Source organism: Heterocephalus glaber, unplaced genomic scaffold (assembly GCF_053883595.1).
Source record: "Heterocephalus glaber isolate CG9 unplaced genomic scaffold, H.glaber_assembly_v1.0 deba00001532, whole genome shotgun sequence".
In the NCBI taxonomy this organism is placed as follows: Eukaryota; Metazoa; Chordata; class Mammalia; order Rodentia; family Bathyergidae; genus Heterocephalus; species Heterocephalus glaber.
In genome coordinates, this window is record NW_028258330.1 from 15,884,744 (window position 1) to 15,907,182 (window position 22,439).

A 22,439-nucleotide genomic window follows, 5' to 3' on the forward strand; every position below is an offset into this window, starting at 1 on the left:
ATGTCCAGTGAAGAGACATATCCTCTAGATGGCTCACAGAGTTGCCCCAAGATCTGAATGTAGCTTAAATCAGTTAGATTTAGAATGTAAAAACTATATGGAAGCTGAATTCAAATATGGAAAAATTCAGACATGACCATTTTCGACACTAAGATTCTCCATTGTGGTCAATGATATGAATGGTAATGTACTTCCTTTTGTAGGTAGTGTTTTGAATGTTCCATACTTATCTATAGGGGCAATTGGCCAAAGGACCCCCAACAATTCCTATCACCACTTTCTCATTATCATCCCTCCTTGTCCATAGGAAAGCATTTCAGCATCCAAAAGAAAATGTTTACCAAATGGCAATTATCCATAGGTTCATGTTGCTGAGAAATATGCTTATCAGTTATGAAGTAGTAACAAAACAGGAATACTTTATAGTTTAGATGAGTTTGTTGGCAGAATATGTGTACTGACTATTCTGGCCTTTTCTTGAATAATGGATTACTATGCCAAAATGACTGATAGAATTCTTTTTCTATGTAACCAAAATCTTCAGTCTTGCCCAACTATAGCATTGGTCTTTTAGTACATGCATAGTTCAAGTCTTCTGTAATTGAAAAGCTCACGTAATGTCCTTCCTCATTGACTCTTTTTCTTTTTTTTTCACAATTCTACTATGTAAATTTTTAAGTCTGAAATTTAGAACTAAAAAGAAAAACTCACTGTAGATAAAAAACAAGGAGCAAACAAAAATAAATAAAGACGCTTATAATCTATTTAAAGGCACATAGGAAGCACATTTTGCAGAAACTGAGCAAGTCATTCCACTAGGGTTACTGTCCTCTTCCTTGTCTTTACCACTGTACACTGTGAGATGAAATTGCCCTCTCCTTTGCAAGAGGCAGGGCAGGTAAATTTTTCTTTCCTCTTTGCTTCTTTTACTATAATGCTGCCACTATAGATGCCAACAGCCCAGTCCTTTAAAGAACTTCTTTAATTTTGCAGCAGGTCAGTGTGGAAAACCAGATGCTTAAAATTCAAAAACTTGGATTGAAATGATTACAATCATACTCTTGAATCCCATAGGAAATTATTTGGCATAAATTAAAACAGGCTAGCAATTGGCTTATGATCTAAATTTATTTTGCCCTCTTTTTAAAATATCTGTATCTCTATATTTACAGAATCTATACCTGCATCTGTGGATTTATATACATATCCATATATACATATGCACATACATATATATTTAATTTTGAAATTCTCATTAAAACACGTTTTCTTCTTTCTGCAAGTTTCCTTTGGGTTTACTCATGATTTTCCAGAATTATGTAAATAAATTATATCATACTAGGCAATATGTTCAAGGAGTTATTACATTAACTAAGAAAACGTCACATAAAACATGCAAAAACAAAGTTGCTCACCCACGTTCCTTTGAAACATGTTTATTCTTGGGAACTTGCACACTCTTCAAACCTTCTTACCTTTAAACTCCTTCCAAGCTTAAAGGGCCGGGGAAGGAATTCCTACGCCTGAAGCTAAACCACCCTGAATGGATCCTCTCCTTCAATTTTACAGTTGCCAGGTGAGGACAGGGCCTCGGGCAGGTGGAGGTGTGGCTGGCCAGGGACCTGCAGCATCCCCACCTCCAACCCCAGAGCAGCCACTCCTGCTGGGGTCAGCCTTTCCATCTCCAAATCTGGGGGCTGCTGCTCACTTGAAAGCATGACAACGCAAACAGAAAAACAAAACAAAACAAAAAAACCCTCTCAATTTAATATAATTCAGGAAAAGGATGCTAATCTTCCTGTCTGGCTTGAAATGATTCTTGGAATATTATGCCCTGTTTGCCTCAATTCCACCTTCAAGTTGAGCTGAAAGGGTTCACCCTTCATTGTTGGTCTCAGCCCGTGTTTCCTCCTAGAGCCATGAGAAGCAGAGGTGCTGCATTCCAGAAACAAGTGGCTCCTTCGCAGCCACACTAATGGTAGAGGGAAGCAGGGTGACTTCCATGGGTCACTTTCATGAACACCTTGAATTGGATTGTTTTCCTCATCTAGGAAAGATAAACCACTTCTGGAAGAGCTTGATGGTGTTCAGTTTTGCATAAAACAATGGTCATTCTGATTTTGATGTGTTTGCTGAATACTACATGACATAATTCACTTTATGATGCAAAGAAATTCAGTTCATTTAGGACAGATATTATAAGGTGCACTTCCCATCAAAACTGTCCTGGTGACATTGGGCTTTGTCTGTTTTAAAAACTTAGCACCCAGGATGGGTCGAATCACCTTTCAGACAATGACAAATAGCCTCTTTTTGGTGTTGAGGAAAAATAATAGCAAACTTTTAAGATAATCGTCCTCAATCTCTTTATCTCCATATGAGAAAATGACTAGATACTCTACCTAAGATCTCCTGGGAAACATGCCTACAATGGACAGCTATTGTTATATTAAATGTCCTTCTGCAATCAGGGGTTTATCCAATTTTAAAAATTTCTCTTTAAAATCAATTAAATCTTTCTCTGAACCTTTATCTGGTCCAGCTGGTAGAAGCTATATCTTACTTACTGTAGGAGGGCCTTTGTTTACCATTCCTCAAGAATCTGGAAGGCTTGTTGGTACCTGGCACATGAAAGTTAGGACATGTCTCTGTCAACCCATCTTAATCAGTAATATAAAACACCTTTCTAAGGTTTCCAGATAGAAGAGAAGGCACCTGATGCTATGACTTGAATGGTGCTTTCCCCTCCAAAGTCCATGCTACAACTTTGTCAGCAGTGCAACAGTGTAGAGATGTGTGGCCCTTGAGAGGTGACTGAGCATGAGTATTCTACCCTCACAAATTCTATACGTCATGAATGGGATTAACACCCTTGGAAGAGGGATTGAGGTTGCAGGAAGGGTTCCCTTGAACTTCTACCCCTTCTGCCATGTAAGGGCACAGCATTCCTCCACTCCAGAGGATGCATCAATAAGGCACCATCTTGCAATTAGAAAGCAGCCTTTATGGAACACAAATCCAGCCAATGCCTTGACATCGAACTTCCAGTCCTCCATAATCACCAGAAATGTTTCTGGTTTTTTATAAATTACCCATCCATTGCATTTTGTGATAGCAGCATAAACACACTTTCTAATGTTTAATCTCAATATGAACAATCAATTTTGTGGTATAAATGTGTCACAAATATGGCATGGAAAACACTTATTGTAAAAACAATTTCAACATTTACCTGAAATTAAAATTTAACTGGGTGTCTTCTATTTTTGTTTGCTAAATCACACATCTCTATTCCTCGTCTAAGCCTGCAAAACCTTGTTAGCTTCAAACTCTGGTTATTCTATCCTAAATTCAGGTTTAGAAAATTATGTAAGAAAAACTTTATGCTTGGTTATAGCTGCTAGGTGCAACATACTAAAATTTCTTTGGTATTATTTTCTGGTCATCTCATATCCAAGACACCTGTCTTAGGATGTCTACTCCTTCCCTTCCTTGACTTCAAGGCTTCTGGAAAACTCAAGCTTCAAAGTCTATATTCTAAAAATAGCTCCTAGACTTGTCATATAAACAGCCTGGAGGCAAAGAAGCATTTGATGTTTAGAAGAGAAGAAAGGAAAACTAAAAGAAAATCAAACCACAAATTAATATCCCAATGATTTCTGATGAATGACAATTTAAAATGAAATCTTCCATTGAATAAAAATGATCATATTTTCTTTTCACTTTTCCTTGTAAATTTATAAATCACCAAATTGCAAATTGATGAATATTAAAACACCCTCAGATAAACAACTGTGTAGTCAATGCTCTTTCCATATTTACAAGATGATTCTAAAGACTTGCAGGTGCAGTGAACTTGAGAAGCAATGGGGCTTACCTCATACTGAGCAACAAATCTCTCCATCTCTGTAGCTTAGTCTTCTCTACATTGATTTGGAAGTGGGTGAATCAAAGACTATGTGCTTTAAATGATAAAACCAGAACCATGCAATTAAATCATTGCAGTAAGTCTTAATTGTGGAGAATATTTAGATTGCTCCTTGGGAAATCTGAGTTGGAAAAGTTGGTGAACCTCTGATCATGTGATCTCACTATCCAAATGCAAATCAATTCTCCAAACATATATAGATATAATGGGGTAGTTTAATATAATGTAATCAGGCAAATTAATAAGCAGTGCAATTACTTATCACTCCTGGATGAATGGATAGACTGTGTTTACCTGTAGAAAACCCATGAATGACTTTCACAAGTGTGAGAAATAACATTCTGTAATTTTGAAATTCAGAAGACGCCAGCTGTCTATCTTAAATAGTAGAGATTCATTCATGAGTTGCTTACAGTACTTTTCAATTCTTGAAGGAAAAAGCAGTAAGAAAGCAGAAGTTCTGCTTATTTATTGTTCTAGTTTCTGCCAAAGTATTTTGCCTAAGAAATCCCTCTTCCTCACAAAAGGCCTGATGTGCAGCTGTTTCTAAAGTGAGAACTTGCTCTATTTTCTTCTGATGAGTGGGAAAAATTGCAAGATCACAAGAAAGGTCTGGTAGTGAGAGCAATTTTCCTAACACCTTCAAACTACTAGTCAGAAAAAGCAGATTAAGCAAATGCTGGTTTCTCCCACTACCTCTCTCTTTATTATTATTTTTAAAAAAAGAACTATTTACTCTTCATTTCATCAGAGAAACAGGATATCATAAGACCAGTGGAAATACAAACAAGGTTCATATAGATATTTTAAGATGTTGGAATTTAAGGAAACTATGTGTTTTTTAATTAGAACTGATTCAAATGCTTTGACAAGTCTTGAAAGAATAACACATGAGGCATTCCAGGTTTACCCTCCAGCCAAACTCAGCATTTGTAGTCTTTGATGTTACTGATTTACACACATCTGTGATGGGCTTAGCTGGACCCACCGCTTACAGAGGATTTTAGAGTCACGGGCCCCAGGTCCACTGCATTTGAAGGGTCTGATAAAGCAGTACTGTTCATCCCTGCCTGCAAATTATAATCATTCCAAGAGCTTTCCAAAAATATCTCAATGCACCCTAGACCAATTAAGTTGGAATCTCCAGAGATGTCATGCAAGCACCAGTGTCTTTTAAAGCTTTCAGATTTGGGGTTAAGGAGGAGAATAAATGAATTTGAAAGCACTCATGAATTAAGATTCATAGTAGCCAGATCTCTGAATGCATGTTAAATATTTAACCAGAATAAGGGCTACAAGGTTAAAGGGAATGAATCATATTAGGGAGATGACCAACAACCTCAGAGATCCAGGAACAAGTAAAGTTCTGAAATGATGCTACTCCTTAAGCTACTAAGAAAGGAATGTGTTTTCTGCAGTTTATTACTAAAGATGGATGAGTATAGAGCAGAGAACCAGAAAACTCTACATTTTCATCCCCATTCCCCACTCCTGGCCATTCCAAGTGACCCTGTGGGCTTCAAATTCCTCGCTTGTTTACCAAAGTGTACATTCTAATCAGTGATGTCAGCTGTGGCAGCATGATAGGGTTACCTGGAGAATTTGGTAAAATCCCTAGATCCAGAATGCAACCCAGACCAACTAAATTAGCATTTCTGGGGCAGGAACTTAGACTTTGGCATTTTTAAATGTTCCTTATGTAGGGCTACCAGATAAAATGGAGGATGTCAATGTTTTTAAATTTCAAAAAAAGAAGAAATACTTTTTTAAAATACACAGATGACCCAAATTTTTGCATAAAGCATTCTTATATTAAAATAATTTGTTGCTCATCTGAAATTCAAATTTAACTGGGTGTCTTTTATTTTCATATGCCAAATCTGGCAACCTATCAATATGATTAAAATGTGCAGTCAGAATTCTTACCTCTTTGCTACTCATAATGTTATCTGCAGATTGCTAATATTCACCTGGGAGAAGGACAAATCTGTGGGACCCTCTCCATACCAACCGAGTCAGAAACTTTATTAATGAAATCTTCTAGTGTTCGTGTGCACATTAATGTCTGAAAAGCACTGGCCTGGATGATCCACTAGAAAATTTTCAAGAATCTTCCAACCATTTCAGCCAAAATCAGCAAATCCATACATTGCTGCATGAATTAAAATGAGCCTCGAAAACCTTGGAAGCTTCAGAAATGGTTTTGGTTCCATTTATGGTAGGGAAATTGGTTGCTTCTATTTTTCATTCCAACACTAAGCCCTTATTCTTTTGTTGAGAGAAATCTATTTAAGCTCAAATTAGGCCTCTGCTCCTAACTTGGCCTGCCCCTACCTGTTACCCTGCTCCACATAGGCAAGGCCTGGATTTTGACCCAGATCTTGCTCAAGTCAGGAGAAAATGAAGCTAGACTGTTTCATCAGCCTGCCAGCAACCCCAAAATGGTGATTCACATCTGACCTGTCTTTGCAAATATACTCCTGCCTGCAGGGGAGGGGCTTCTTACAATTTAATTGGGCCTTTCCCACATGGAGGACCTCTTATCCTTCTAACATGTGTGTGTGTGTGTGTGTGTGCGTGTGTGTGTGTGTGTGTGTGTGTGGTATTGCCCTTAAAATAAAATCCTTCTTGCTCTTCCAAGTTAAAACATATAGCATTTCATTTTCGAGTGAAGGATCCGGAGCCGAAACACCGCGACCATGCCCCGTAAAGGCACCCAGCCCTCCACAGCTCGACGCAAAGAGAAGGGGACACCGCGGTCCCCAGACCCTGGCAGCAGGCAGCAGCGACCCTGAATCGGAGCTGCCGTCTGGCCCCGCCAAGACCAGCCGCCACCGCCGCAGAGACTCCAGAAACGAATTGCTGAATTGGAGATACAAAAGGAAAAGATTCATGAAGATGCCAAAGAAATACATGAGAGGAACAATATACTGTCAAATGAAATGAAAGCTAAGATTAAAGCTGTACAAGATACAGAGAAGAAACTCAATAAAATTACAAAATTTATTGAGGAAAATAAAGAAAAATTTCCACAGCTGGATTTGGAAGATGTTCAAGTTAGGGAAACATTAAAGCATGCTACCAGTAAAGGCAAAAAACTGGAGAAACAACTTCAAAAAGAAAAGGAAAAGGTTGAAGAATTTAAAAGTATACCTGCCAAGAGTGAGAACATCATAACTGAGTCAACAACCAGAAACAATTCCCTTGAAAAAGAAAAAGAGAGGGAAGAGAAAAAATTAAAGGAAGTCATGGATACCCTTATAAAGGAAACACAAGGGCTTCAGAAGGAAAAAGAAAGTCGAGAGAAAGAACTTATGGTTTTCAACAAATCTGTCAATGAAGCACATTTAAAGATGGAGGTTGCCCAGTCAGAACTTGATATCTACCTCAGTCGCTATAATACTGCAGTATCTCAATTAAGTAAGGCAAAAGAAGCTCTCATTGCTGCTTCTGAGACTCTTGAAGAAAAGAAAGCTGCCATCGGAAATATAGAGGCAAAACTCCCTCAAACTGAACAAGCATTAAAGGTGAAAGAAAAAGAACTTTAAAAACTTGCACAAGAAGAAATGAACTTCAAAAGTTTGGTTCATGATCTTTTCCAAAAAGTTGAAGAAGCGAAGAGTTCCTTAGCAATGAATCGAAATAGAGGGAAAGTACTTGATGCAATAATTCAAGAAAAAATGTCTGGCAGGATTCCAGGAATATATGGAAGACTGGGAGACCTAGGAGCCACCGATGAAAAATATGAAGTGGCTATTTCATCCTATTGCCATGCCTTAGCCTACATTGTTGTTGATTCTATTGATACAGCCCAAGAATGTGTAAACTTCCTTAAAAGACAAAATATTGGAGTGGCAACTTTTATAGGGTTAGGTAAGATGGCAGTCTGGGCCAAAAAAATGACCAAAGTTCAAACTCCTGAAAATGTTCCTCGGTTATTTGATTTAGTTAAAGTAAAAGATCAGGAAATTTGCCAAGCTTTTTACTTTGCTTTATGAGATACCTTGGTAGCTCACAACTTGGATCAAGCCACAAGAGTAGCATATCAAAAAGATAGAAGATGGAGGGTGGTAACTTTACAGGGGCAAATTATAGAACAGTCAAGTACAATGATTGGTGGTGGAAGCAAAGTAATGAAAGGAAGAATGGGTTCTTCAGTTGTTGAAATCTCTGAAGAAGAGGTAATTAAAATGGAATCACAGTTGCAGAGAGATTCTAAGAAAGCAATGCAAATCCAAGAACAAAAAGTACAACTTGAAGAAGCAGTAGTTAAGTTATGACATGATGAACGAGAAATGAAGAATACACTTGAAAAGTTTACTGCAAGCATCCAGTGTTTATCAGAGCAAGAAGAATATTTGAGTGTACAAGTTAAGGAACTTGAAGCTAATGTACTTGCTACAGCCCATGACAAACAGAAAAGCAGAAATTGCTAGAAGAAAATGTCAGTACTTTCAAAACAGAATATAATGGTGTGGCTGAGAAAGATGGTAAAGTAGAAGCTGAGGTTAAACGATTACACAATATCATTGTGGAAATCAATAACCATAAACTCAAGGCCCAACAAAACAAACTTGATAAAATAAATAAGCAGCTAGATGAATGTGCTTCTGCTATTACTAAAGCCCAAGAGGCAATCAAGACTGCTGACAGAAATCTTAAAAAGGCACAAGACTCTGTGTTTTGCACAGAGAAAGAAATAAAGGATACTGAGAAAGAAGTACATGGCTTAACAGAAGAACTAAGAAGTCTTGAGAACAAAGCAACAGAGGTCATAAAAAATACAAATGCTGCAGAGGAGTCCTTACCAGAGATCCAGAAAGAACATCTTAATCTGCTTCAAGAACTGAAAGTTATTCAAAATAATGAACATGCCCTTCAGAAAGATGCACTTAGTGTTAAGTTGAAACTTGAACAAATAGATGGTCACATTGCTGAACATAATTCTAAAATAAAATATTGGCAAAAAGAGATTTCAACAATATCACTGCATCCTATAGAAGATAATCCTGTTGAAGAGATTTCTGTTCTAAGCCCAGAGAATCTTGAAGCAGTTAAGAATCCAGATTCTATAATAAATCAAATTGCACTTTTGGAAGCCCAGTGTCATGAAATGAAACCAAACATTGGTGCCATTGCAGAGTATAAAAAGAAAGAAGAATTATATTTGCAACGGGTTACAGAATTGGATAAAATTACTTCTGAAAGAGATAATTTTAGACAGGCATATGAAAATCTTCTAAAACAAAGGCTTAATGAATTCATGGCAGGTTTTTATATAATAACAAATAAGTTAAAAGAAAATTACTAAATGCTTACTTTGGGAGGGGATGCTGAACTGGAGCTTGTAGACAGCTTGGATCCTTTCTCTGAAGGAATCATGTTCAGTGTTCAACCACCTAAGAAAAGTTGGAAGAAGATCTTCAACCTTTCAGGAGGAGAGAAAACACTTAGTTCACTGGCCTTAGTATTTGCTCTTCACCGCTACAAACCTACCCCTCTTTACTTCATGGATGAGACTGATGCAGCCCTTGATTTTAAAAATGTGTCCATTGTTGCATTTTATATACATGAGCAAACAAAAAATGCCCAGTTCATAATAATTTCCCTTCGAAATAATGTGTTTGAGATTTCGGACAGACTTATTGGAATTTACAAGACATACAATATAACAAAGAGTGTTGCAGTAAACCCAAAAGAAATTGCATCAAAGGACTTTGTTGAACTTGGTTTATTCTGAAGATGAAAGTTGAATTGGCATAGATTTGGTGTATCGTATTACTGATTTTCTATTATAACAATTATGAGTTGTATAAAATACAGAATTCTAAACTATGAAAAAAAAACATATAGCATTTCAGAACTTCTTTAAGAAGATTTAAACCTTGATATTATTATGGCCTAACCCTTGACTTACCAAACACCATTATGCTGTTAGTTATCCACTCTCCTACTTCCAGGCAAATCTAGGTACGAAAAAATCACCAAATGTTTTGCAGCGTTCACATTATGCATCACAAGTACACTTTTCTGAAAAAAAAGGTGACTTATGCATCAATTTTGTTTTTTTCTCAAATATATCAACCTCTTGATTTAGTTTCAGGGTTTTGGCAAAAGCTTAAGTATATATTGGCCTCTCCCCCAACATGCTCCCCTTGTAATATGAACACTACATATGGAAAGGTAAATTGCATCTTTATACTTCCAATTTATTTATATTGAACACAAGAAAGCATTATTTTGCAAGAAGGTTTTTTTTTTCGTACAAAGTATGCCTTCCTTCAGCCTATAAATTATATTAATTTTTAAAAGTCTATATAATTTGAAAATCAGCACACTGTGAGTTCAAAAGCATTCACATAAATGAAGATGGTCTTCAAGACTCAGAATCTAACATCTTAAAATGTCATTAAAGTCAAGAAAAAAAACCTGAGAGAATAAGATGACTAAAGATATAAAGGGGCTCTAGTGACTTACCCTAGGAAAACCCAATGAAATAATTCAGTGGCTATATGCATTTCTTATTTCACTACTTATTCCAAATCAGAACATTATGCATACCATTCTTGCTATAGTAACCAGTATTAACACAGATATGCAAAATGGTCTCACAATTAAAAGTTAAATTACTAGTGCTATTTTACAGCTAGCAATTTTCTCCTCACCACTGAGACCAAGTTGATGGCCTAACTTATATTATTTTTCTCCTTCAACTTAGTATAGTTGACAGTGAACTCAGTTCTTCCCTCTCAACTCCCTTTGGCCATGGAATTCCTGATGGATGTTAGCTGGCTCTAACTTGCCCTCCTGGCTTGCTGAGGTGACAGGACCTCTGTCCCCACAGGAACTGAAGCCGTTCAAGCCAACACCCACACAGGGTGGGACTGATTCTCCCTAGACATAAATCTGCCAGACTGTCATCAGCAAGATCATCCCCTGCAAGGACAGAGCCATATAAGCAAGCTGAATCATAGATTATTTTACAGCTTATAGTGGATATAGCAACAGACCAAAGGTTAATGCAATTATTTTCACCAGTTTAAGACCATATATTGAGATAATTGGTTAAAACTTGGAAAAAATATTTGTAGAAAAAATTATTAAAGGATTGTGTAAAGTAGTTTGCTGAGAAAAATAGGAATTAAACTAATACGTAAATAATAAATAAGGCATTTTAAAAAGTCAATTGTGAATTGAGAAATCCATAATGTATTTATTAAAATATGAATATTTATTATAAAATGTACTAGCTAATATGAAATATTAGCTAATGTTCTTTTTCTGAAAGCTTCTTATATTGAAAACTGAGGTATTCTCAGGCCTTATCTAAACTCTTCACTTACACTTTTTCTTTTTTAATTCTTTATTTCTCTTATTCTTTTGTAGGGACCAGTATGGTCATTTCTGATATAAGGATATTTTGGATGGCAATTGGAATATAAGAATCGAACTGGATAGGGATTATTGCAGGAATGACAAATGTAATGTTTCTTCCACAAAACATCAAGAGGATCTGAATTAGAAATAAGAATCCCAGAATTCTGGAAGGCTAGTGCAGGAGGATTACACAGTTGTACCCAGCCTGGGCAACTTAGTGACTTGACTTTGTGAGACCCTGTCTCAATAAATAAATAAATAAGTATACATAAATAAAGTGTACATACATAGGAATGAAAAAAGAAATAACTAAATCAAGAGTTTGTTGTAGCTCAGTGTGAGGCCCCAGGGTTCAATCTAGTGCCACAAGGAAAAAATAAAAAGGAAACCATAGGAAATACAGTTATCATGTTTATGCACATTTGATGCTGTTGAAGAAGATGCTTTCCAAAAAGTATACAAGGCTCCAATTTTTTCTCTTATAATACAATATATAAATTTTCCTGTAGTTTTGTACCTTGAGTTGTGTCTTTCACCCCAATGATCTTTAATTAAAGTTGACACTGCAAATACTGAGGACTCTTTCCAGTTACCATGGCTGTCTAAAAAATTACCCAAAACCTAAAACATGGATGATGAATTTGGAGAGGTAATTTTATCTCAGGGTCTCACCTATGTTAGCAGCAAACGTTCCCTGGACCTGGTATCATCTGGAACCTTGTCGAGGTAGAAGATTCAAGAAGGCTGCTGGTTTGCAGGTGGTCATGACTGTTGGTGAAATTGCTGTGGCTGCTCACTGGAGTGTCCAGTGCAAGCGGCCTTGTCAGCATGGCAGTCTTAGGGCTAGTCAGTGTTTTTGTGTGGTCTCCAAAAATAAGTGTCCTAGCCTCAACGCCTTTAATGCCTAACATTAAAACTCACTTGCTCCATGTCCTATTGATTGGCGCCAGTCACAGATTTGATGGGAGGAGAATTAGTCATCACTTCTTGAGGCAGATGTGGCAAACTAGAAGAATATGTGGCAATAGATTAAACCCATCTTTGAAAAATCTGCCACGGGTGCACATAGAATTACCTAAATTATACCAGATAATAGATGGATGGATAGATAGATAGATGCTAGATAGATAGATGGATAGATAGATAGATAGACAGATAACAGTTAAAGCATATGCATGACAGCAATGGAAGGTCAGCCAGAAGAGATTCCTCTGGTTGAGCTTCTACTCAAGCCTCCATTCAACAGAAAAACTTGGCATAAAGGAGCAGACGGAGATTATTGTAGTCACGGGGTTGATTGTGTTTATTCTCAGCACAGGAAAGGTTTAGGGAAGGAAGAAAGGAGAGATGTAGAATGCAGAAGGAAAGCACAAGAAAGAGGGAAAGAGTGAAAGAAGGGAAGAGATGAGAGAGGAAAGAAAGGGAAATAAACCTAAAAAGTTTTGGCCACCAGTGACTTTCCTCTTTGGTGACTCCTGTAAGCCTGTTTATCAACAGAGCAACCTCAGTACACAAAAACTTAATAGAGCAGGAACTTTCATCTTTTTTGCCATGGCCTATAATATGCTATTGCACATACAATCATGTTCATTTACATGTCACATTCCTGCTCTCTGCTTCTTTTTTCCATTTCATGATTGCTTTCTTTTCCCTCTTTACCTAACTTTACTGCTAAAGTTCAATGCAGATTGAAGAACTGTAAGTAATGAAATCTATTTATTTTAAACCACTATATCCAATGTTCTAATCTTGATAGTTTTTACTTTTAAAAAGTTAAGGTGATTTTGGCTTTGTAAAAGAATTGAATAAATAATTTTAAGAAGATTAATTTAATTCTGTACATTTTTAAATAAGAAATTAAATAGCAGTTGTCCCTTGGAGGAAGTTTGAAAGGATGTAATACCTTCTGGCCTAGATTTTTCAGAAGATAACTGTTATGGTTTGTATCTAGATGTCCCCCACAAAGCCTCACATGGTCTAGGCTATTTTGGAGGTGGCTGAATCTAGAGTGTGTGACTGATTCATGGTGAGGCTAGGCTCTAGGACACTAGGATTAAGGGTGTGAGTGCTACCTATGGTAGGTAGTCTGAGTAAGATAAAAGGGGAAGGGAGATGCTGTTAAGGTCACTTTCTGCTTTTGCTACCTTGTGGCCTCCCTGAACTGTTTCTCCTCTGAGATGTCCCTCTGCCATGTGCCACCCTGCCTTGGAGCCAGGTGATTATGGACTGAAATCTCTATGAACTCTGAGCTAAATAAATGCTTTCCCCTTTAATTTGGGTGTATGGTATTTTGTCTCAGTAAAGAGAGAAAAGTAACTAACATAATATCTTTGCTATATTTCCTATTTTTTAAAAATTGTCCATTTATTCAAATTTTTTTTAGCAATCATAAACTATTCATAAAAGTTAAACATTCTCCCAAGTACTTATGATCAGATTAAAGATAATTAGTGGCTTTTTAGTGCCAAGACTCATCTCTTTTTGGATTTCTAATACCCTTCATGTCAACATTTTTAAAACATACATATTTGTCTGGTGCAACTTTTTTTAATGGGAAGGAAACTATAAAGCTTATTTTTAACTAGTTGGATCAGTGTAAAAATAGACTTTGCCCTTGGGTTGTCTTTTTTTTTTTAGTGTGGGTATCAGAAAAATGAGGCAGACCAAGCAGTGACAAGTTGGCTGATCATGGCTTTGGCAGCATGGGATTTAGGACATAGAGTTCCTCTTGATAGGATGGTCCAGCACACCAACTTTGCAGTAAATATTTAGATAGAAAGGACCTTTACTGCAGCCACATCTGAAGACCCACAAGTTTGAGTGTTATACAGGGTACAGATTCTGTTTTGGGCTTTGATTAATGTCTGTGGAGAGAAATCCAATTGACTCCTGTCATGTTCATGTTAATTAATTGCTTGTGGTGTCTGTTCACCAAGTGTGAGCCTAGAACCTGTAAGTTCACTTACCACAGGGGCTGGACATAGCAAATGGGAAAATATTATTTTGGCATGTTTTTCAGGGCAGCACAATTTATTTTTATCTTGGCCTCTTTGGCATGTATGAAAAGAGACTGCCACCTGTGCTTTGTGAGTGTCAATGATTTGGACAGATTAATTTATGGCTTTGTAGAGAACCACAAAAGATTGCTAGGGTAGAACTCACCTTCTGGCCAGCACTGCCATGAACTTTAATTTTCTCTTATTTTCCAAAGACTGTATTTAAGTAATATCATGCCAAGTAGAATATAAGCTGTACTTTTTCTTAATCATGGAAAGTGTGCACAAAGATATAGATGTGTTTCCATATATCTATGTGTGTGTCTATATAAATCTGACTCACCTAAGTTATGACATTTGTCACAACCTTTTCAAATGCTGGAAATGTAACAGACATCTTGAATGTAGTATAAGCACATTCATATTTTCAGCAATAATTCTTTGACTGTAGAACATCATTAAAAATTTGAAAAGCAGACCACTATTAGCATTATGATTTATATGCTACTTGGTGCCAGAGACTTGACATAGAATACCAATTATGAACATGGCATAGTGCTAGATTTCTTCCTGAATTATTCCATACACATTATACTTTGCAGGGAGCAGGTTTGACTTAAATGTAAATTACCAAGAGTTTTTGTTTGCTCTTTCAAAGGGCTGTTTGTTGTATTACACTGTGCTTTTCGGTTCCTTCATAGATGAAATAATTAAGATCATTTGCAGGCCTGCTTTGCTCATTTTGCCTAGTTACATTATTGCTATGGTCTACTGTGTCTACAGGGGAGCACCATTATTTAATCTGAACATCTGGAATCCATCATGTGTAGTGAAAGACAAAATGTATCTTCAGTTTTAAGCCAACTCCATGATAAAACTGATGGATAGAAGCAGTGTGCATAGATGAAGAAGATTAATATTTGAGACTTGTACCTTGCGATTGGGAAGATCACAAGGAACTTTTGTTGTTTTCATTTTCTACTTTATTTTATTTACTGTATTTTATTTTATTTATAACACAGCAACTGGAATTTGATTGAGGGCAAATTCATTCTGTGGACCAAAGTCAGAATATTTGGAATGAAGAAAGTGCTGATATTTCTCAATTCTCTCCAGTTGGAGACCTCTTTGCTATAACTCTTTGAAAGAGTTCAGTAGCAATACTTTCCCAAGAGCCTCTGACACTCCTGGAACTAGCTATAGAGAGTACTCATTGAATGTAATGGGGCACGTCGTTTTATGCCCACTTCATCCCTCCTGTTTCTACAAGAAGGTGAAGTTTCCTTGGAGTCAAAGGTTCAAAGTGGTTTATTTTCATCAAAAATGTGTATGAAATCCAAAGGACACAAACTTCATTTTTAACAACACAAATCAGCCACATGTTGATATGCTTTCTGTGGTCCTTTTCTTTTCTTTTTAATTTTAAGAACATCTGTCCCTGCAGCAGCTTCACTCTCATCAGGAAATCTAATTACAAAGACAGAAAAGAGTATAGCAGGTGAAGCAAAGCATGGCGGCTTCCCCTCTTAACACTGGTTACTCAAATTATTCCCAGATGAACAGCTGGATCCCTCTGTGTCTAAAACCCTGCTCACCTGGTGATGTAGAGAAAGGCACAGCTGATGGATCAAAGAAATCGTAGAGATAACAAAAAGGTTGTGATGTGGATATGAAATACATTAAGGAGCATAAGAATGCAGTTTGGCCAGGATTGATTTTTAGTTTATGCATTGTTGAACAGGCAAGGGGAAGAAAATTCCAAATTAAAAAAAAAAAAAACTTGGCAAGTTTAAAGGTTGCCTCTGTCCTTTTTCTCTTAATCGGCTACCCAGATATGTACTCAAAATAAGAATGCTGGCCTACTGGGGCATGAAATAGTTGAGATCTATTCAACAATGAGGAGAATGAGAGAAATCTCTTTAGAAGGACCTTTTGGAATGTAAGCCAGTTGAACCTGAATAGCCACAGATAATTTAATGTGACCCCCTCAACCATTGGGGGAATTTTTATTATAAGGATGTGGCTCTGTGTTAACCAATGTCATCCTTCCTAGAAATTGATAACTGTAGAAATTATTCTAGGTGATATAAGAACAACTGTTTTTATGTTTCCAGGGGATTAGGGGAATCAGAACCACGTGAGACATAGGAAGCCCACAGTGTTTCTTCCTCCCTCTGCCCAGAGTCATCCCACACATCAAAGCCACATTTTGCTTCTCCATGTTTCCCAGATGGCTTCTAAGGAACAAATGAAAATAACCCAAAGTACCACCACAATACTTATAAAACATGTATATGAAACACAGAGGCAATTGTATGCAATTTTTTTTATATCTTTGTTATCCAAAGGGGTGAAAATGGTGTGCAATTCATTCCTAATCCTTGAGAATGTGCGGTACTTTTAGTTCTGTCTCACTGATTCCCAGAGTTCAGACCAATTCTTATAGAGAATGATATATAAGACATGATTACCAGAAATGCTCTCTTCTTTGCTTTTTTTCCTCTGCACACTATTTGTCAAGCATCAACTTGCACAAAAGTAATTTCTGGTTCAATTTATTCGTCCTGAGCTGCTAACTGTGACTTTAACTTGTAGATGCTGTTACTTTGTTAGTCATTATTCTAAAGAGCCACAGCAAGGGGCTCTACCTCATTCGATAGATCTGAGATTGCTAATATCTTGACCAGACTCTTTGATTTTCAATTTTAATTTAGTATACTTAATATGTAAATGGATTGTCACATAAGTATCATTTTTGATTTACTCTATAAGATCTGCAACTAGTTGTCTTCATTTGCTAGATACTAGGAAGAGAAAGATGAACATTTGGAATGTGATGGTATAAATCCAGAAATCATAGACAGAAGAGAGGAGAAACTGTGAATACCACATGTCTAGGACATTAAGATTTTCCAAGGGTAACACAGAGCTCTGGGACTATCAAAAGTTCAGTGTAAGTGTGTGCACCCGCACTTGTGTGTGTTTTCTTAATCTAAGTGTCTTTCTTACATACTGCCTTTTCTGGTAACTTCATTAAGTCTGCATAATTATACTCTGCCTTGACCTTAGGCTACATCAGTATTCATCATTATCTATTTGATGCATTGTAGTCCCATAAATGTAACTAAATTACTAAGGTCAAGCCATAAAGGGAGCTGTTGTGATGGTAATTAGAGGAGAGGTGTAGTCTTTTTTGGTGAAACTTGCAGAAATGTAGCATGAGGTGTGTGCTTGTAAGGTGCATTTAAAGTTAGGTTTTAGATTCAAGGTGGTAAAATGACAGATAATAAAGGTACACCATTAATCATTGTTCTAGAAGACTTTTTTGTACCAACCTTCTTCTATTCTAGCCAATGGGTAGCTCTGAGGTTGAGTAAAAGACCAAAGCCACAAGGGCCATGGAGGCAACATGGATACTTCTATGCCTTCACTAGCAGTAATTCACACCTAATACTGAATTAAAACTATTTTCAAGAAAAAATAAAGGAGCTACTAGAAAGCAGAATCCTTAGATCAACATCTTAATTTGCTTATTGAGACCATTAAATTCTAATTCAGTGGAGGAGTGTTTTGATTCTGTGCGTTGTCTCCCAGATACATCAAATCAGTCTCTCACATGGTTTTAGAATGTGTTTCATCTTGGAAAGGAATCACATTGCTTATGTTACATCCAGCCCATTGATTTAGAAAGAAGTAACAGAAGACCAGTTAAGGGACTTTCCAAGTGCAGTAAATCTAGGCTCAAATTGAGGTGTGTAGAAACACCACAAAGGACAATAAGGCCTCAAAGTCATAACTTCCCTCTGATTAACTTTTATCATGACAAGTAAGAAATTGAAGGAATTCTAAAGCGGTGAAATTGTCTCACTAAAAACCCGATTTTACAGTATACCCAAGCTGTAATAAACTCAGGAGAATATTGAATAAAATAAAAATGAGTGGTCCTGGGAATTTGTTAAACATATGTATATGCAGTATGTTTGAGGTTGTAAATAACCTTTTTTCTAAATGTTTTGTTCTTCATGGCTCTGTAGAATGTTACAAATCAATTATTTTATATACTCAGGTAATGAAAGCTTTTAATTTAATTTGTAATTTTTAAAATCAATGTTTTTATTAATGCAATATTAATTAGTAAGTCATAATTTCATTATGAATTGCAATGAAGTACATATATGTTTGTACATATTTATGAAGTACGTTTATGAATTCATTTTCATTTATGAACATTTATGAAGTACAATGTCACAGTTTGATAAATGTATTTAATGCAGAATGATTAAATTAAGCTAATTAACTTATCCATCACCTCACTTTCATAAATTTTTTCAGTTTTTATTTTTTATTAGTACATGTTTGCATTACATAATGATTACATTCTTTGTAGGAGTTGGTACTGTACATATACATTTCAGTTCTTTTTTTTATCATCTTCTTTCTCTCCCCTCCTTCCCTCTTTTCTCCATCCCTTGATGCCCTTCCAATATGAGAAAAAAAAATCTGTCTCTGTACTCCCTATTACCTTTTATTTTGCTCTATATTTATACTTTAAATTTCACAAACTTTTAATGAAGCCACATTTCTTCAAAATCTAGCATAGGATCTAGCATGCAATAAGCACAGAGCCTAGCATGCAATAACCAGCACACCATGAAATAGACAGCATAGCATGAAATAAGCATGTTATATATATATATATATTACATGTTATATATATATATTACATATTATATATATATATATATAGAGAGAGAGAGAGAGAGAGAGAAAGAGAGAGAAAGTAATATAAAGTACTGCCTAAAGCAAATGGATGTGAAAAGGCCTAATCAAATGTATCACTATTAAACTAAAAAGTGGAAAAATTGTCCTCAAACAGTCATAACTACACAGAAGCCTGAATCTATATTTTCTAATTTTTTGAATTTCTAGAACATGCAATAAAATGTTTCTCCTATAGCATGAAGCATAAATGTTCAGAATAGTGAGTTTAAACTATTTGGGGCTTCTCTTTTTACCTAGAAACCCTTTCATATTAGTCAACTATACTCTATTTCACTATGTTGTTGAATTTAATTGGTTTTTTTTTGGTACGGGGGATCAAACTTTGTGCTTGTGAGGTATGTTGTTGAATTTAGAGATTATTAGATGTAGATAAATCAGTTCAAATTTTTAAAACAGAGTAAACTATTACTTCAAGATATTATCATGTTAGATGTAATAATTTTGGGGTAAATAATTGCTCTTGAATCCCATACCATGCCTTCACTTTCAACTTGGCCTTTGGACAAGATGTTATCAGGTGTGACTTAAACATTCAGGCATTCTCATGTCTTATGCCACGAGAAGAATGTATCTCAGTACCCACTGGCTGGAATGAGTAGGGTGAGAAAGGTGACAGCAGACATTTCCTCAGTCTGTTTCTCTGGGACAAACCCAGAGTCTCTGTTAAATTTTGCAGATTACATGTTGACCTGAAAATATGAGAATAGAAAATTTGTGTTTATTGCTACAAGACCCTAGATTTATATGTCTGTGTTACATAGCACTGTTGAGAAAATAGCAGACTGGTATAATCATTCATAAACTAACACTTTTTATTAATACTATTTCACTTTTTTGACACAATTACTTCATAAAGATATTATAACATAGTATCACACTTTATTGTGTCATAAACTAGACACCATTGATATATCTACTTTATACTTAAAAACTGAGGCCCCAAGAGGTAATAAGATCTTGAAAACAAGATTTGACACCAATTAGGATGTCCCCAGTGCCCATGCTTTATGCATCCAGAGGTGGTTGGTATACTTACCCTGCAGGTAGCTAATATGTACTTAATAAGTACAAATTAATTTAATTTCCCTTTTTCTTTCTTCATTTTTATCCCATTTAATGGAAAGTGTTGACTGAAATTGGCTAACTACACCCTTATGTGGAATAGGAAAATGTACCAGGGATGGTGTCTTTTGATAAGATGATTATAATATATGTATAGATGCTTGTAAAATGGGGTAGGCAATAGTAAGTTATTTACTCATATATTTAATTAGTACATTCTGATAGTAATTGATGGAGTACCTAAAGCCAACCATAATTAATTTTAAAACTGGATTTTTCAGTTAATAACCACTTTAGAGGATGAGACAAAGGATATACATTATATGCTATAATCAACAAAGTAGGCTTAATATTATCCCATGTCTCCTAAAGTGGTTAACAGTCCCATAGTTAACACACTTATAATGCATAAAGCCTCTAGATATGAAGTCTCTTTAAATACATATTTTGAGTTACATTATTTTTAAAAAGATAATTCATCTTTAAAAGTTATTTTCCATTCATTATGACTCTATCTAAAATACTTTCTTGACCAGGACAGGCTTTCCACCAGCCATCAGGACAGGGTGAGGAGGACCCCCCGCCCCCTCGGGCAGGCCCACCAGCTGATGGCTGGCTCGAATGGAGCCAGCAGGGCCAAGTGGGGCCGAGCAGTTGCCGGCTGACCTGGACCTGCTTGCTCCTGCTTGCTCCACCAGCTTTCCACCAGCCACCAGGACAGACTTTCCACCAGACACCAGGACAGGGTGAGGAGGACCTCCCCGGAAAGGCCCACCAGCTGATGGCTGAACCCCCCGGGTGCCTCCAATAATACCCCCCCCCCGCCTTTTGGCTGTTCAGCTACTTGGTTACACACTGCAGAGGCACAGGGGGACAAAAGCCATTGTCCTGACCTCCAGAAGTGAACAACAGAGAGAGTGCCTGTCTCAGGCTCCCTAATGAAAACAAGCCCACTGGAAAAGTGCAGGGAATCTCTGCAATAAAGGCACAACAGACCACTGTGATTGGTAAGTTGGAGGGATTATCAGCTCCCATCAGAAACTGGACTTTCTTCAGGGGAAAAGCAGATGAAACATCCAGTAGAAACTTGCAGAGTGCAACCCTGCAGGAGGACAGGGAGCTCAACTTGGGACTTGCAACCAGAAATCTACCTGAATCTCACGGGTCTGGGACTAGCTTACTGAGACTCATTGACTTATAACTGCACACTGCTGCCCACATTGTCTATTGTGACAGCAGAGACACACCTTGAAGGAGGCCCTTTATTTTTTAAAGGTGATAGATTAATAACTACCACAAACTGTCATTCTTTAAGAGGTATTTGATACTATGGTGTTGCTGATTATATGACTTGGGCTAAGGTGTAGTGATTGATCTAAACAGTTTTCCTTCCTGCTATAATGAAAATGAGATAGCCTCAGAGTCATTAGAGACTCAAAACCTAAAAACCAGCTATATCTGATAGATACCTCTGAGAAGCAATCATTCCATAAGGGTTTTAAATTGAACAACAAAGATACTTACAATAAACAACTTCATAATATCAACACAGGAATTAAACCAAGGACAGTGTCAAAAACAAAAATGAGAAGGCATTTAAGCAAGTCACAAACCCAGACTTCTACCCCACAAAAGGCAATTTCTGGGGGGAAATGAGGTGCAAAAGTCTGATAATCAACCACCTAGACACCCTGAACTGGTAGCCCAGAAAGTAACAAAACAGATGAATGAGGCCCTAGAAAAATTCAAAACAGAAATAATCTCCCAGATAACTACAGAGATGTCGAGCAGAGTGAAAGACATGATTAGAGGCTCTAGAACAGAAATTAATAGAAAAATAGATGAGCTCAGAAACATGCTGGAAGCCAAGAATAAGAAAGAAATGGAATCCATGAAACAGATTCAAAAAGATATTCAGGAGATTAAAAACTCCATTGAAAGCATGCAGAGCAGATTAAGAGACTCTGAAGATAGAATATCAGATATAGAAGACAGGATTGCGGTGAAGGACCATGAAAACAGAGATTTCTTAAAAATAGTAAGGGACCATGAGAAATCAATCCAACAGCTGCTAGATGATGAAAAGAAGAATAACATAAGATTGATAGGAGTCCACGAAAAAACAGGAGAAAGTACAATTGACATGAAAAAAAACTGTTCACAGAAGTAATAGTAAGAAAACTTCCCAGACAGAGGAGGAGAATTGGGCATACAGATAAGTGAGGCACATAGAACTCCACACAGCCATGATCAAAAAAAATCTAAACCTAGACATATAATAGTCAAGATCCCAG

General features: G+C 36.6%; 1 pseudogene; it reads left to right on the top strand.

The window, feature by feature from the left end:
* Window positions 1-6,627: 6,627 nt before the first annotated feature.
* On the top strand, window positions 6,628-20,956 carry LOC101697940 (structural maintenance of chromosomes protein 4 pseudogene; annotated as a pseudogene).
* The last annotated feature ends 1,483 nt before the right edge of the window (window positions 20,957-22,439 follow it).